This window comes from Phacochoerus africanus, chromosome 8 (assembly GCF_016906955.1).
Source record: "Phacochoerus africanus isolate WHEZ1 chromosome 8, ROS_Pafr_v1, whole genome shotgun sequence".
Taxonomy (NCBI): domain Eukaryota; kingdom Metazoa; phylum Chordata; class Mammalia; order Artiodactyla; family Suidae; genus Phacochoerus; species Phacochoerus africanus.
The window spans coordinates 90,299,032-90,316,932 of record NC_062551.1 but is presented as its reverse complement, the minus strand read 5'-3'; positions in this window follow the sequence as shown (position 1 = coordinate 90,316,932).

The following is a 17,901-nucleotide window of genomic DNA, read 5'->3' as shown; positions in this document are numbered from 1 at the left end:
TTGGGGGCAAAACCTGTCTCAGTCACACTGAGAGATGGTTGAGTGCAGTGGTTACTTGCACCAGCTTTGGAGCCAGACTGTAGGGTCCCCACCTCAGCTCTGCCACTTACAAGATTGGTGACCTTGGGTGAGGTATTTTGCTTCTCTACGCCTCTGTTTCTTTATGCATAAAAAGTGAAGAAGGACAGTCTCTGTCTCAAAGGGCTGTTGTGAAGATTAAGGGGTTAAATGAATGCCAGGCACGTGGTCAGCGTCAAAAGAGTTAGTGTCTTCTGTTGCTCTTGTCATCGTGTCCCTGGTACTGAACGCAGTGCCAGGTACAGAGTAGATGCTCAATAAACATTTATTGGATGGACCGATGAGCTCAGCTGGGTGCACCTTAATGTGTTTCATACCCTTGACATTGGCAAAGCTCTTTCAGATGCCGGACATTGAACCCTGCTTCGGCTGTGTGACTTGAATTCCCCAAGGAAGATGAGCGATGGCGGGGCAGACTCTCAGTGTCCTCTGAAAAAGATCCTGCTGAATGTGCAAGATGACACTGGCTTCTGTCTTCAGGGCCAGGTCGAAACAAGCACGGAGCTTTAAAAAATATGGTGGTTCTGGTGCAAGGAGGAAGCCCTTCAGAGCCAAGCAAGTACAATCCAGAAAAAACAAATGCTGCTCATTTATACTGAAGGAGAAAGCTGGGGGCAAGGTTTTGACCCAACTTGCAAATGTCCTCTTGCTCTTGACCAAGATATTGTGCTTTCAAAATGCTGTTCTTTATCACCCAAGATCAATGGCTTGGATGAGAGTGTCTTCCTTGGCTTCTGTTTCTGCTTCCCCTTCTCGAAGTGACTGGAAGCATGAATTCCTGCTCCTGCGCCCTCCCAGGCAGCTCAGTCTCCAGGGACCTGGCACACAGTGTGTTAGAAATGCTGGAGGATGTTTGAGATCCATCCTTTCCAGCAAAAGACTGGCTGCAGAGGGATAGTGAAAGCGTCTCAGTGCATAGGCATCTATGCACTCGAATCGCCCCTGCAGGCTCGAACCCCTCTGTTCCTCCACACCGGAGACTACGGCAGCCCTGGGCCCAGTTTTCCCGAGAGAGGTTTCCTTGCTGTGTCCTCTACCTGCCGGGAGAGCTTTGAGGATAATTATCATCTGTTATTTAACACTGTGTTCTCTGGGCCCTGGATGGGGCCTGGCACATAGTAGGTGTCAGTAAATATTGATGTGACTTTAGCAAGAATCTGAGGAGAGAGGATGCTTCTTGGAAACAATTGTGGGTGATACTGAGGGGCAGGGACTGGAAGATAGGCTTCTGGAGTAACAGCAATGCTAGTTACCATTTCATGAGCACCTCCATCCAGCAGCCTCTGAGCCAGGCCCCTAACACGCTCTACCTTTCATCTCCACGCAACAGATGAAGAAACTGAGGCCTCAGAGAAGTTAAGTAACTTGCTGGAGGTCAAACAACTCCATGCCGAAGGAGTCAAAGGAATGCCTGGTGTTTTTTGTTTGTTTGTTTTTCCTATTTCCCTCGTTTACTCTGCTAAGGATAATACTAAAACTGTAGATATGAAATTAAAATCAAAACGATCTGACTTGAGAGACAGAATTCCTGTACTTGAATGCCTGAGAGTTGGCCATTGGCTGTGGGGAGAAGGAGTAGATTTTATTTTTGTTTTTATTTTTATTTTTATTTTTATTTTTATTTTTTGGATCTTGAGTCAATGGGAGGGGTCATGAGCAGGAGGACATTAACTCACTGGGAGAACTTTCCAATAATGAAAGCAGGTCCAGGAGTTCCCGTCGTGGCTCAGCAGAAATGAACCTGGCTAGTATCCATGAGGACGCAAATTTGATCCCTGGATTTGCTCAGTGGATTAAGGATCTGGCGTTGCGGTGAGCTGTGGTATAGGTCTCAGACGCAGCTCTGATCTGGCGTTGCTGTGGTGTAGGTTGGCAGCTATAGCTCTGATCACCCCGTAGCCTGGGAACTTCCATGTGCTGCGGGTGCAACTCTAAAAAACAAAACAAAAATAAAAACAACAAAAAAGAAAACCTTAAAAAAAATTGTGCTCCAGAGAACTCTATACTTACCATGTCTCTGGGGAAAAAAAACAAAAAAAACAAAACACAGGGTGTGGGATGGAGAATTCTGTTTACAAATAGTTTGAGAAGTTGCATCCACTAGTTCCTCTTGAAGATTCATGCATTAGCCTGTTAAATATTCAGAGAGGTTCTGCAGAAGAAATGATTGTCTGACTTTCTTGAATCCAGTGTTTCCCATGTTCATTTGACAAGTGAGCATCTTTTCTTCAAGTAACATTTTAAAAACGTTTCATGGAACTTCTGCTCCACTGAACACGGGGGAAGCTGCTCTAGAGGGTTGGCCTGGAACTTGCTCTCTGTGCTCTCTCTCGCCCTGTGGTCAAGTGAATACGCCATCGAGCTCAGTGACATAAAAGCCTCACTTAGCCAATTTGTAATGATTTCCCTAACTGGGCAAATAGCTTCATCCAAATGGCTGAGGTGATAAGCGCGCAGAAGGGGAAGATGCCGGAGGAAGCGCTGTGGGCCAGGGGGCACGTGGGCACTGCGTCCCATTCTAGCAAGGCAGTGCTGATGGTGATGTTTTCTTTGGGAGTTTGAATTTTCCATTCCAAAATTATATCTTAAGCCACAGATAAAATTCACATCCATGTTTCACTCAAGATAAACCTAACATAATAATAATACAAAAAGATTAATTTTGGGGGGAAAAATAGAGGAAAACAATAGCCTTGGCTTAAAGAGAAGTCAATATTTAAGACTAGCAGAAGGGGATTTCTTCTGTACCACACTCTATGTTGACATGGCGATACATGTGCTGTGCTGTTTAGCACATACATGTCCATGCCTGTGCCATGACACACTCTTATGGACATACCCACACACATGACTGGCAGAAGTCCACTTTTCCAACTCTTTTTTTTTTGTCTTTTTGTCTTTTTCTAGAGCCGCTCCTGCGGCACATGGAGGTTCCCAGGCTAGGGGTCGAATCGGAGCTGTAGCTGCTGGCCTACACCACAGCCACAGCAACGCGGGATCCGAGCTGCGTCTGTAACCTACACCACAGCTCACGGCAACACCAGATCCTTAACCCACTGAGCAAGGCCAGAGATCGAACCCACAACCTCATGGTTCCTAGTCGGATTTGTTGACCACTGAGCCATGACAGGAACTCCCACTTTTCCAACTCTTAACCTCTAAGTCCACCCCACCTTTTAGGACTCACTAGAGCCTTTTCTCTCTAAAGTCTTCCATGACCATGTAGGCATCACTAGCTTTTTCTATGATCACCTTTGGGAATGTATCTATTAGCTATGATCACAATCATGCTGCATAACATCTGCCCCCGCCCCTGAAAAAATCCTCAGGGGCAAATAACAATAAGCATTTATGACACAGCATCTTATGTCCACAGACCAGCTGGGGTTTGGCTGTTGTAGGTGGAGCTTTGTCCAGACCTGCTTCACATGGCTCTCATTCTTCTAGTGCCAGGAGGCTATCTCGGGCATGTTCTTCAGGATAGGACTCCTCTTAAGGCTTAAACTTTGACTTATACACTGTTACTTCCACCCATGTTCCATTGACCAAAGCAAGTTTCATGACCAAGCCCAAGATCTGGAGGTGGGGGAGTGCATTTCTCCCATGGAGGTCAAGGGGAAGGGAGCCAGTGTTTGATGAACAACAAGTGATATACCAGAGAGGGCTTATAGTCATGTCCCTGATTTAGGTACTGGGTTAGGTACCTCCACACACCTAAGTATTGTGTCTCTGTGTGTGTCTGAGGGGGTAACATTGGAGCTGAGTTTTTTTTTTGTTTTTTTTTTTTTTTGCTTTTTTTAGGGCTGCACCTGCAGCCTATGGAGGTTCCCAGGCTAGGGGTCTAATTGGAGCCACAGCTGCCAGCCTATGCCATAGAAAAAGGAACACAAGATCCAAGCCAAGTCTGTGACCTACACCACAGCTCATGGCAATCCCAGATCCTTAACTCACTGAGCGAGGCCAGGCAATGAACCCACAACCTCAAGGTTCCTAGTCGGATTTGTTTCTGCGGCACCATGACAGGAACTCCTGGAACTGAGTCTTGAAGAACTGATATTTCTTCTGACATCTCTGTTGTGCCTTAAGTCCCTCAGAACAGCACTGAAGGTGTACTAAGGTGAAAAGTACACGGACAGCTTGGTAGAATCAGCCATGTATCCTGGCTTTGCTGTGTGCAAGAAAAGTGACTTAGCGAGCCCTTTATGGCCTCTTAGTGCTGGAATTTGTGAGTCATAATTAATCATACCTCTCTCTCCGGAAAGTTTTGGACAAACTTGGGATTGTACATGGGAGTTTGATGGGGATGAAGATGTTAACTTTATCACTGGCAAAGCTGAATTTGAGGACAGTTTGGACCTGAAACTGAAATGGTTTACTTGATACCTTCCTCTACATTTTGGACTTTGGAGCCCACCAGAGGGCAGTTCTGGGTCTTCATAGCAGACATTTTGCTAGATGCATGAGGAATTATAGCCAGGAGAGACACCACACCTGGGATGTATGTTTACATATCAGAGAAACATGGGTCAATGGGGACTGGCTTCTTTCCATCTTAAAATTCATGCCAATCTGTCCTCTACCCACATGAAGAAAGGAGTGAAGGGTGGAAAGAAAGATGGAGTCACCTCTCTTTCTCTTCACCGCCTCTGAGAGGGAAGTCATTTCTGTTGCACATGCAACAGGAGGTGGGGAGAAAGAAAAACGCTCTAATGACCCTTAAAGTGGGACCCACATTACATAGAAGGGGCCATCACTGAATCACTGAGTCACTGAGGCCTCTTGATGCCTCTTGCTACAGACGGATCATCAGGCTATTTCTAGCATGCCTAAAACAGCTCTCTCTCTTGCTAAGTCCAGATGGGGAACATCCTAACTCCATCCCAAATCCCAACCCCAGTCTTCACCCATTTCCAACAGAATAAAGTCTCCTTTGTGGGGTAAGTTCATAAGCACGTGCTCACCACCTTCTGAGATGGAGCCCATGCAAGTCGGGAGACCTGAATTCATTGTGTAGAATCACCTGCTCTTACACATCCCTCTCCCATCTTGGATGCTGGTGTGGTCTGCAGCCAATCAGAAGTTAGCCCTAGAGCATAGTGACCAATCAGAAATGAAAGAGGGTGTGGCTAGTGTGAGTAAATTCCCAGAGCTTGGGAAAAGCTGCCCTTGACTAAGGGCTTTTAAGATTCTTCCTGCAGGGCAAGACACTGACAGAGTGAGGTTGAACTGGAGGGAGATACTGGGGAAAGGAGGTGGTAGTCATAAGGCTTACGGTGTCATTATTTACAGGGTCACATTTGATCCTCTCAACAACGTCAAGTTGAGTGATTAAGAACACAGACCCTGGAGATGGATTCCAGGCTTCTTCACACACCAGTTGTACTTCTTTGGGAAAGTCTCTCTGTCCCCGTTTCCTCATCTGTAGAATGGTGATAAAGCAGGGTATAATGGTACTTCCACATGGTGTTGCTGTGAGGATAAAGTGACAATACAGGTGGTAATCCTCTCCCCAGAGGTGTGGGCTGGACTCAGTGACTTGCTTCTGATTAGAGAATACAGCAAAATAGTGTTCCACTTAGAGATTAGGGTACAAGAGCCTATGGATTTCATCTTTGGCTTCTCTCACTCTCTTGCTTGTTCTTCTGGAAGCCAAGTGCAGGTGGGAACTGCCCAGTGGAGAAGCTCCATGGGGAGGAAGAGCCAGCTAGAAATGAGGTCCTCAGTTCAAAAGCCTGTGAGAAACTGGATCTTGCCAACAGTCACCTGAGAGAGCTTGAAAGCAGATCCCCCTTCAGTTGAGACTTGATATGTCTGCCAACCCGTTAGGCTACTGAAACCCTGCCTGACACCTTAATTGCGGCCTGTGTGGTACCTTAAAGTGAAGACTCCGATAATTCATTCCCATATCCTTGACCTGCAGAACTATGAAATAGTAAACACTGTGGGTTTTTTGTTTATTTTTTTATGCCTGCACCCATGGCATATGGAAGTTCTTGGGCCAGGTATTGAATCCAAGTCACAGCTGTGACCTATGCTGAAGCTGCGGCAATACTAGATCTTTTAACCCACTGCACCAGGTCAGGGATTAAATCTGCACCCCTGCAGCAACCTGAGCCACCGCATTTAGATTCTTAACCCACTGCACTACTGTGGGAAATCCTAAATATTGTGTTTTTAAGCCACTAACTTTTAGTGTCTAATTTGTTAGACAGTAACAGAATACATAGAATTATACAATTAGTATGATGTATATGATGTAGTCGATTATGGTTTCCACCATTGTTTGTTTGTTTGTTTGTTTTTGCTTTTTAGGGCTGCATCTGTGGCATATGGAAGTTCCCAGGCTAGGGGTGGAATTGGAGTTGCAGCTGCCAGCCTATGCCATAGCCACAGCAACACAGGATCTGAACCATGTCTGAAACCTATACCACAGCTCACAGCAATGCCAGATCCTTAACCTGCTGAGTGAGGCCAGGGGTCAAACCCACATCCTCATGGATATTAGTTGGGTTCGTTACAGCTGAGCCACAAGAGGAACTCCTCCACCATTGTTCTGATTCCAGAGTCATTGCACTGAAAGCATTGCTATTGGGAACACACAGCTTCTGGGAGTCCCTAGCAGGAGCTATTGGAGGGAAGAAGGCAGATTTCCATGGGAAATCTTGGAGAGAAGAACAACTCTCTAAAGCTTCAAAGGGTCCATTCTTGGACTGGGAGAGCCATGGCTAGCCCTTACAGGGCCTCTACATGGGGGAGAATGAGTTATTCATGCATCCAGACTTAACCAGGTGCTGGACACATGAGAGAACCAGCACAGAACTGACTCTGTCCCAAAGATTTGTAATACTCTGTGGACCAAGGGATGGAGCTCTGGACACTCCTTGCCTTCTCTCATTCCCTCCAAGAGCTCATGAACTGGGACCTGAGAGAAGCCTCATCCAGGCAAGTCCATCTGGACAAAGACCAGTTTCGTTGCCATCTTGTCACGGTACTAATGGGGATAAAGAATCACCCTAACTAATTAGAGGGTGGTCATCACCACTCAGGACAACATGTTCTCTGAGCACAGTGACTGCTGGGAATATCCCTCAGGATGTAAGAGCTGCAAACCCAGGGAGACTACAGGGAGGCAGGGGGAGCAGCTGAGATTTGAGGGGATTAGTGACAGGAAGGGTGAAGATTCAAGCCTTGCCACACAAAGGATCAGACAGATACATAGAGGCACACAAATTGTATTAATACAGATATACTCCTGTTAGACACAGTCATTCACAGATGCATATCACAAAAAGGCTCAGATAGTGACCAGATGTTAGGGAGAAATATTTATAGCCCAGGATTTATGTTTCTGTGGTGGGGAGGACATTTCTATGGCACCAACCCAGAGGGAAAAATATAGAAGGACCTTTTGTTCTTGTCAATCCCCTCACCCATTTCTCCCCAGAGAAGAAGTGACTTATTAATTGGTGAGCTTGTGAGGAGAACTGAGCATGCTCAGCCTGTCCCCTCCTAGGGCTTTCTTTCTTCCCTGCCCACCTAAAGGAGGGCAACATTCTCACCAGTTCTCTGGGGCTGGGTAACCTCCCAGGGTTGGCTTTGCCCCTCTGGGGAGTGGTCTGCTGTGACCAGTGCTGAGTGGATAAGTCTGTCTCATTCACTGGTGAAGGAATACGAACCCATTTGGTTACAGGTCTAAAGCCACATTCTCCACTTGACTTTACTTCTGTAGAGTTGACACTCTGCTCTCCCTCTTCTGCCTCCTGGGTCTTATTTCTCCGTCGGTTTCAAAACCAGCTTTCCCTAATCCCAATATGGGACATTCCCACGGACAGAAAAAAATAGAGACATGTTCAAAGATGCAAACACAGGACAGAGGTGAGATGGTATGTCTGCTCTTCTGAGCGAAGGGTAAGTGCTCAGAAGAGCAGTTCTTGATGATGGGTGGGTGTTAGAATCACCTGGGAAGAGTCACAAACACTAATGCCTGGGTCTCATCCCCAGACAAACTGAATCAGAATCCACCAAGGTTAAGGTGTGGGCAAGGGTGATTTTTAAAGCTCTTCAGTGATTCTAATAGGCAGCTTCCCCACCTCCACACTCAAAGTCTTACACATAATTTTGCCTTCATGGGGAGCCTTCACAGTTCCCATGTTCTAATCTGTCTGCTACAGACTCCTCTCTGACATCACTTGCTCCCCGGTGCAGCTCCAAATATTCCTCCCATAGACATCCTGGAGATTCCAGTAGCAGCTGAGGGCTATGCACTAAGCAGGTGGTTGCGATTTCCTGTGGCTGCTGTTATTCCAACCCCTGTAATTTCTCTGGACCATGAGGGACTTCTCACCACCTTCAGAGGTTTCCCACCCCTGCCCCAGAGTCCCCAACACACGAATGTTTAGGAAAACTTGGTTCCATGGTATTCTGCTTCTCATTTCTGCTCTGCTTGTCACTGTACCTCTGCCTCACTGGCCTTCGGCAGTGCAGGTGCATGGGATGCTGAGCAGAGAGCAGCCCCTATGACAGTATTTCAGCAAACACTGCTCTTTCTGCAGCCAATGGCACTTTCCTCACTATGGATGGAGGCCAAACTTTACCAACATCAGAGTGGATAAGGCCAGGCTAGTGGCTGCAAAATGGGGAGCTTTGCTGACACTGGACCTAGAGCTGCCCAGATTCCATCATTGCCTTTCTTTATGGATCAGAGCAAACGATTGGCATTCCAATTGGGAATCTGGCCTTCTCCATCTGGCCCTTGCTCTAATTTGTGTGCATTGGTATCACCTTGAAGGCTTGTTACAATACAGATTTGTGGATCCTACCTCTAGAGTTTCCAATATGGTAGGTTTGGGGTGAGCCTGGGGATATGCATTTCTGACAAGTTCCCAGGTGATACTGAAGCTGCTGGTCCAGGGTCCTGCTCTAGGCTGCTTCTCCTCCCTCTCTTGAGCCAGCTTGATTTTTTTTTTCTCCTGTCACCTGATGATCTAGGGCCCAGGAGAGAAGCACTTACTAACTTCAACTATAATCATGATCATGATCACACCTCTCTTAACAACCCCTTATTATAAGCCAGAAACCATACTGAGTGGTTTACAGGCATTATCTTACCAAATCCTCACAACTAGTCTGTACAGAAGACATTATTATGTTTCCCATTTTGCATGCAGGGAAAATGAGGTTAGGTAACTAACCCAAGGCAAGACAACACAGAGATATGTAGTTGAGTTGAGACTAGAGTGCAAGCCAATCATAGCCTTAAAACACTCATTCATTCATACATACCAAATACATTTAACAAAAATATTTTTAATATCTATGTTACCAGCACCATTCTAGGTCCTAATGATATAGCATTGAAAAAGGCAGAGCAGTGGGCTGCTCTCAAGGAGCTTGAGTTTAAGAGGGAGAGAGAAACAATAGCTAGAGATTCTCATACTGAGTGAGGTAAGTCAGAAAGATAAATACCATGTGATATCACCTATAGATGAAATCTAAAATATCCTCTAAAAATGATCCTAGTTACAGAACAGAAACAGGTCACAGACATAGAGAACAGATTGGTGGTTGCTGGAGGGGAAGGGGGGGCAGTGGGATGGATGAGGAATTTGGGGTTGGTAGATACAGACTATTACATTTAGAATCGATAAGCAATGGGTCTTGTACAGCACAGGGAATTACACTCAATCTCTTGGAGTAGAACATGACGGAAGACAGGATGAGAAAAAGAATGTGTATATATACATATATATATGTATGCTTGTATGACTGGGTCACTGTGCTGTACAGCAGAAATTGACACAACACTGTAAATCAACTATATTCTATTCTATTTATTTATTTATTTTGTATTTTTAGGGCCATACCTGTGGCATGTGGATGTTCCCAGGCTAGGGGTCCAATCGGAGCTGAAGCCGCTGGCCTATGCCACAGCTACAGCAATGTGGGATCCTAGCCCAGTCTGATCTACATCACAGCCCACGGCAATGCCAGATCCTTAACCCACTGAGCAAGGCCCAGGATGGAACATGTGTCCTCATGGATACTAGTCGGGTTTGCTAACTGCTGAGCCATGATGGAAACTCCTACATTCTAGTTAAAAAAATGCATGTGGGGGAGCAGGCCGTGGGGGATGCATCTCCCCCTCAGTGCTCCCAGCTGAGTTCAGTGGGCAGGGGTCCCTGGTTTCTGGAAGCAGAGCAGAGCATGGGGCAAGATCTGCTTTGGGATTAGCATGTGTCACCCTCACCCCCAACACAACTCCACTCTGTGCACAGAACACTCAGTTCCCTCCAGGCTAAAGGGATACATTGTCCTTTGTTAAGCTGCAGCCCAGTAATGACAGAATGGCTGGATGTAGGCAAAGATCCTTTGATAGTCCCTGAGCAAAGAGAAATGGCTTATTGAGCTGCGTCACTGAACTCATTCACAGGTGGAGCAGGTGAGGGGGCCTGACTTGCAGCTTATTTTAGAAAGCAGCCATCAGCCTAATCTTTATACAACTCCTATTGAATAACCATGCAGATGGCATGTGAACTGTCTCCTATTGGTTACACGCCATCATCACATCCATTGTCTAATTCTCCCCATCACTTATAGATGGCTGCCCTCAAGCTTACGGCACATTGTCAATTAAACTCAGCGTCAGGAGTCTGCTGCTTGGGGGCTCCATGAAGGCACTGCATAAATCTTAAAAAATCTTAATTTCTGCAGTACCCAGCAGAGTGCCTGACACTTAGATTTCAGTAAATGTTGGATGGATGGATGGACGGATGGGTGATAGAGTGAGTGAATGAGTGAGTTATCCCTGCTTCTCTGCCTGACTGTGCTGGCCCCAGGCCTGCTCAGCAGCAGACACAGGCAGGTTCAGCCTCCTGACTCAGCCAGGCTGCATATGAGGAGCCTGGTCACAGCAGCAGTGGGATCTGGAGGGAGCTCTGCTGCTCCCAGCGCAGTTGTCTAGAGGGAGAAGCGGCAGCTGGTTCTGAGTCCCCGTGGACCCTGAGCTGCTGTTCCTCTCCTTATTCACTGTATCCCTTCCCTCATCCAAGCTCTTTCTGTATGATTGCAGGCCTGCCTCAGTTTCCTGATTGCCCACCTGTCCCCTGCATGGACGGTAGCGCGCCTTGGATTCCCCACCTGCCTTTTTAGGATGTTCAGCTGGCCTGGCTCCTCCCAGTTCCCTCTCTCAGGGGCTGAACTCTGTCCCCTAAGAGTCCAGCTGCTGGCTGGGCCCTCTGGAGCCTCAGTACCTCTTCCTTCTGTGCAACTTGTTGGATCCATCTTACCTTAACACCTCCAGCTCCATCTGCCATGCTCTTTCAGGTCCCAGCTTTGGGACTGACCGTCACCCTCCAGATACCAGCCTCCTGTGGTCCAGCTTCTGCTCTTTCCTCAGTGACTCACAGAGGCATCAGCCCTCTGGGTCCAGGGTCTACACAGGTTATGATGTCCAATTTCTCCTCTTTAGTCTCCTTCCTGGGTCTCCCTCTGGACCTAGGAGTGTCTGGTGAGCATCTCCTTCCCTCTTCTGCCTGCTTTGGGACAAAACCACTGCCCATTCCCCTGGCCCTCTAGCATCCTGGGGCCGTAACCATCTTCTCCATCCTTTCCCTCTACTCCTGAGGGCCGTTCGACCAGACACCTGTGAACTCCCTGCACCATTAGCCATTTCACACAAGAATCCAATCTGCCCAACATCTAATGTATTCCACTGATCTGCTCACAGGAGCCTTTGGCAATCTCAGTGAGAATTTTTTCTTTAAATATTTTAAGGAGCAGTTAATGTGTTAGTTAACAGCTCAACTTCTGGTGTCAGGCAGCTGAGGTTCAAATCCTAGCTCTGCCATTTTCTAGTCACCACTACCTTTCTAAGGCAAGGCACTGAACTTCTCTGGTGATTGGTTTCTGCATCTATAAAATGGGCTAATAGGAGTTCCTGTTGTGGCTCAGCGGGTTAAGAACCCAATTGGTATCCATGAGGATGTGAGTTCAATCTCTGGCCTCACTCAGTGGGTTAAGGATCTGGTGTTGCCGTGAGCTGTGGTGTAGGTCACAGATGTGGCTTGGATCCTGCGTTGCTGTGGCTGTGGTGTAGGCTAGCAGCTGCAGCTCTCATTCGACCCCTAGCCTGGGAACCTCCATATGCTACATAAACGGCTCTGAAAAAAAAGGAAAAAATGGGGACAATAAAGATGGCTGCTCTTAGGGCTTTTGTGAGAATAAAATGAGTGAATATGCATAAAATACTATGGAAAAGATCTAGTGCATAATAAACACTCTGCAGATGAGAGCTATTATATTGTGCACACTAATTGTGGCCAAAGAACTGTTTATTCAGTCACTTATTTGAGATATAGTTTTAAGAAACCTACTATGTGTCAGGTCCTACAAAGAATAAATAAGAAATGTCTGGTGCTCCCAGTAGGGTGGGAAGCAGACCCAGACCCTGACCATGCAAGGGGGTGAGTGTAGGTGTGTAAGGGAGGGGGGACCCATGGGGGACAAGTGCACCAGCCCACCTGGAGGATTGCACGTGGGGGCCTGATGGGAGGTCTCGGTTATGTCCTGTCCTCCAGGTTGTTTTGTAGGCAGTGAGTCCCCTGGGTCTATGACAGGGGATCAGGCTACATAGGGAAGTACCTCTCAACAGAGTCCCCCAGGGCTCCAGGGCTCACCCCTTCCCCACCCCCCAACACGTCATGGTGCCTCAAGCAACAGGGCATCTCATCTGGCTGGGGCGAGAGGGGATAATCCCACCAGAATGCTGTTGCCACTAGTGGGAGTGTGTAGATGGAGCATCCGGGGTCAGCAGACATCTGATGTGGGGGCTCTGCTATCCAAGCTTGGGGCTCCTCTTTTCTCCAAGGCTTCCTTTCAAGGGACACAAACAGATTCTTCTCCCTTCCTGCTCTCGCCCTCCCAGCCTTGACCGTGCAAAGACCCTTCTTTTATTGGCTTCTCATCGCCTTTGTGGAAGCTTCCAGTCTTAGAGGTGTTTGGCACTTTTTTCTCCAAACTTACCAGAAAGAAAACAACAACAACAACAACAACAATTATGAGCACTGCTTGCCCCTCCATTCTCTTCCTGGATTGTCTGATCCCCTTGCAGAGTCTGCCTTTCCCTGGCCATTTTTTTTTTCTGCCTCCTTGAGTCAGCTCACTTCTGATTCACCCCCATGGCACTCCTACCCCTGGATCCCTTTAATAGGCTAGTTCATCTCCAGGAGGGCTTCCAAGAGAGCCTTGGAGAGTTAACTTACCTTGGGGTTGATTCCAGTCATCCAGCAAAGCAGTCTTAACTACCAGTGGTAAATTGCTACCTGCACTTAAAGAGAAGATATGGGAGGTTAGCCCACCCAAATAAACACAAAGTATCTCCACAGAGAGCTCACAAACACTCAAGAATGTCATCACCCTGCAGTGTCTCTGAGAGGTATCACATCTGGTGGGAAACGGTGAATGCTTGCTGTCACCCCACTGTCAGCAAATAAAGCCTGTGGTCAAGGGTGGACCACCATTCCTAGAAGTGCCCTAGTGGGAAGAGGAGGAGAAGAGAGTGGTGTTTTTTAAAAAAGGGATTTATCAAAAGAGGGTTTTCTTTGTTCGGGGAGACTTGAGCCCCTCTGGAGAGGGGGAGCTGCATTCAGAGGAGACGGAGAGGTTGAAGATAAATAAGTTGGGCTGAATGTGATCTCCTGAAGAAGACAGATGGAACCCAGGGTGCACATGCTAGAGGCCAGCTCCAGAGAGGGGAAGGGAAGGCAGGCCACCACCCTGATTAGAAGCCCTGTTTATGGAGCGCTCTCTAGGCGCCAGACGCCATGATGAGAATTTCACACAGATTGTCCCCTTTCATGTCTCAGACAGGCACTGTCATGTCCTCATTTTCCAAATGAAAAAAAAAAAAAAATCCAAATATCAAGGAGGTTAAGTGAGCCTCCCCAAGGCCCCAGGGCTGAAAAAAACGGCACAGCCAGGACTTTAGAGTTTGTGTTCCCAGCACAGCTTTATACTTATTTACATGGCTTATTTCTCAGATAAAAATAATAATCATTGCTCACATTATTCAGTGCATACACTGTGCTAGATAATGTTTTAATTTTCTTCCTTCCTTTATATATGTGTGTGTGTGCGTGTGTGTGTGTGTGTGTGTGTGTGTGCGCGTGTATTTACTTTTTAGGGCTGTACCCGTGGCATATGGAAGTTCACAGGTTAGGGGTTGAATCAGAGCTACAACTCCCAGTCTACACCACAGCCACAGCAACACAGGATCCAAGCTGCATCTGTGACCTTTCAGCAACACCAGATCCCCACTCATTGAGGAAGGCCAGGTATCAAACCTACATCCTCATGGATACATTTTATTTTATTTTTTTTTTGTCTTTTTGCTATTTCTTTGGGCCGCTCCCACGGCATATAGAGGTTCCCAGGCTAGGGGTCGAATCGGAGCTGTAGCCACCGGCCTACGCCAGAGCCACAGCAACGCGGGATCCGAGCTGTGTCTGCAACCTACACCACAGCTCATGGCAACGCCGGATCGTTAACCCACTGAGCAAGGGCAGGGACCGAACCCGCAACCTCATGGTTCCTAGTCGGATTCGTTAACCACTGCGCCACGACGGGAACTCCTGGATACATTTTAGATTTGTTTCCACTGTGCCACAAAAGAAACTTCCTAGATACTGTTTTAGATATACCTCCTCATTTATTCCTCAGTAGCTCTAGAAGGTGGAGGATGCTTTGCTATCCCATTTGCATAGGAAGTGAGTCACCTAGGGTCACATGGCTAGTGAGAGGCAGAACCCCCTCTCAACCCTGATGGACTGGCCCCAGAGCCCAACACTTGACCCAACTTCACTCTCTGTCCTCTTCTTTCAAAAAGCAGAGGTGGGCAGGTCCCATCTAGTGGACTTGATGTGGCCTTGAAGATGGAGGTGAGAGACTCTGTTGAAGATGTGGGGTTGAGGAGATAAGCAAAGGGGGAATGATGGAGGTTTTAAGACTCCAAGAGTAAAAGAGAAAATAGTATGAGAAAAAAATTATATATATATATATATAGACATGACTGGGGCACTATGCTATACAGCAGAAATTGGCACAACACTGTAAATCAATTATACTTTAATTTTAAAAAGTTAAAAAGAGTAAAAGAGATATGGAGAACTCACACTAGGAATTGTGGGCAGGCCCAAGGGACCAAAGAAAAAAAAAAGAAGAAGAGTGAGCAGCAAGGCTGACCAAGTTGAAATTGCCCTGGAAACTACCCAGCTGAAGTTCCCATCAAGCCCAGCCAAAATGATGCCCTGGGCATCAACTAGAGCTCATGTGGTCCTGAGTCTCAAATGCTGAGATCTGGCAAGCCTTCTGGATGTCCTGTATTAGCTGTGAGAGCATCTGATGGATAAAAAGGGCCCAATGCCAAGAAGAGACCTGCTATGGACTGAATGTTTGTGCTTCCCCCTCATTCATATGTTGAAGTCCTAATGTCCAATGTGATGGTATCTAGAGGTAGGACTTTTTTTTTTTAATTTTTTTTTGTCTTTTGTCTGTTGTTGTTGTTGTTGTTGCTATTTCTTGGGCCGCTCCCGCGGCATATGGAGGTTCCCAGGCTAGGGGTTGAATCGGAGCTGTAGCCACCGGCCTACGCCAGAGCCACAGCAACGCGGGATCCGAGCCGTGTCTGCAACCTACACCACAGCTCACGGCAACGCCGGATCGTTAACCCACTGAGCAAGGGCAGGGACCGAACCCGCAACCTCATGGTTCCTAATCGGATTCGTTAACCACTGCGCCACGACGGAAACTCCAAGAGGTAGGACTTTTGGGGAGGTAATTAGGTCACGAGGATGGAGCCCTCATGAGTGGGATTAGTGCCTTTATGAGAGGTAACTTAATGAGAAGATGATCTCTCCCGCAATAAATCAGTTGTCTGCAAGTAGGAGGAGGCTACTCACCAGAAACCCACCATCCTGACACCTTGATCTTGGTCTTCCAGCCTTATGAACTGTAAGAAATAAATAATTATCCTTTTAGCCACCAGTCTGTGCTATTTGTTATAGCAGCCAGAGCTGACTAAGACAAGACCCCATGGAATACAGGATGCTGTTAATTCAGGAGAGAAAGCTCCAATAATGTGACTTTGGGGCATTAAAGGTGGAGGACTGAGGGAATGTTTATATTGACCACTGCTCACCTCCAGCTTCAGGGAACTACCTGGGCAGAGGTTTCCCAATGGGAAAAGTCCCAGACACTTTGAAACTGAATGCTTGGGATGCTCAAAGTGAAGCATTCATGATCTTTAAACTCTTAGGAGAAAGAACTGACCCTTTGGAAAAGGGCTCAGAATTAGTTAGATGGCAGCAGCCTTTCCTTACCTGCCCTGTCCCACCTTGTTCTCTGGCTTGGCTCTTTCTCCTAGGGCTGACCTCTGGCTCATGGCCTTGACTGGTGAACCTCTTGGTCTCTCTCTCTCTGGTGATTTCCTCTTATTGGCGTTGTTGGCTCTGTGACCCTGCTTCTGTTATCATGAACGGAACCTGGTTCAGAATTGGCCATATCTCAGCATGGGCCTGGTCCACCCAGGCTGTGGCTAAGTATATTCTTTGCACTCATTGAACTTGAAACTCACTTCCCATCAGTGTCCAGTGTCCAAAGAGACAGGGGGCTGTGGAGGCTCTGAGAGTGTCTTGAGCAAATTTTGATCCAATAAAACGCAGCCTGTGGACATGCTCTGTGAACAGATGTGGAGACAGTGACTTTTCACTCCCAGCTGTCCCCTCAGGTAAAAGCCTTGCGGGGTGGGGGTGAGGTGGAGGTCTTGCTCAACTCTTGTCAGCCTAGAGGAGAGCAGCGCTGAGCCTCATCCTTGAAAGGAATCTCAGATGTCATCACCAGAGGAAGCCATACTCAGGGATGTATCCAGAGAGCTCAGAGGGCTCATTAGAACATCATCTTGCTCTGATAACTTGCTAGTTAAAAGTTCACCTGGAGGGGCTTCTATCACATCCCACTGAGAATTCCTACCTCCTGCTAGAAGCGCACAGGCGAGGAGGAAGAATTGCATTGATGGTATAAATGGCTGAATGGTGAGTGTTAATTCAAACTGCAGCTAATTTTTCTCTTAGGACCTATGGAAAACCAACTCTGTGCTGAGTGGTAATCATGGGAATCATGTTTGGGCAGAATTAGGGGACAAGCAAACATTGTAATGAATAATAACAGTGACAAGAATAGTAGCAGTAATTTATGGAGCTTCTGTGTGCCAGGCTCTCTATTGAACACCTGCAGCATGCTGAACAACAGTTCCAAAATATCCAGGTCCTAATCCCTGGAACCTGTGAATGTCACCTTAGATGGCAAAAGGGACTTTGCAGATATGGTGGTCTGGGCGAGCCCTAAATGTAATCTCAAGTATAGGATGGCAGAGAGAGGTTTGGCACAGAGGAGAAGCAAGTGATAGCAGGAGCAGAGACTGGAGGGATGCGGCCACAAGCCAAGGAATGAAAGCAGCCACCAGAAGCTGCAAGAGGTAAGAATTAGATTCTCCTGGAGTTCCCACTGTGGCTCAGTGGTAACCTGACTAGTATGCATGAGGATGTGGATTCGATCCCTGGCCTCACTGAGTGGGTTAAGGATGCAGCATTGCCATGGGCTGTGGTATCGATTGCAGATGTGGCTCAGATCCCACATTGCTGTGGCTGTGGTGTAGGCAGTCAACTGCAGCTCTAATTCGACTCCTAGCCTTGGAACTTCCATATGCTGCAGGTGCCGCCCTAAAAAGCAAAAAAAAAAAAAAAAAAAGAATTAGATTCTCCTTGATAGCCT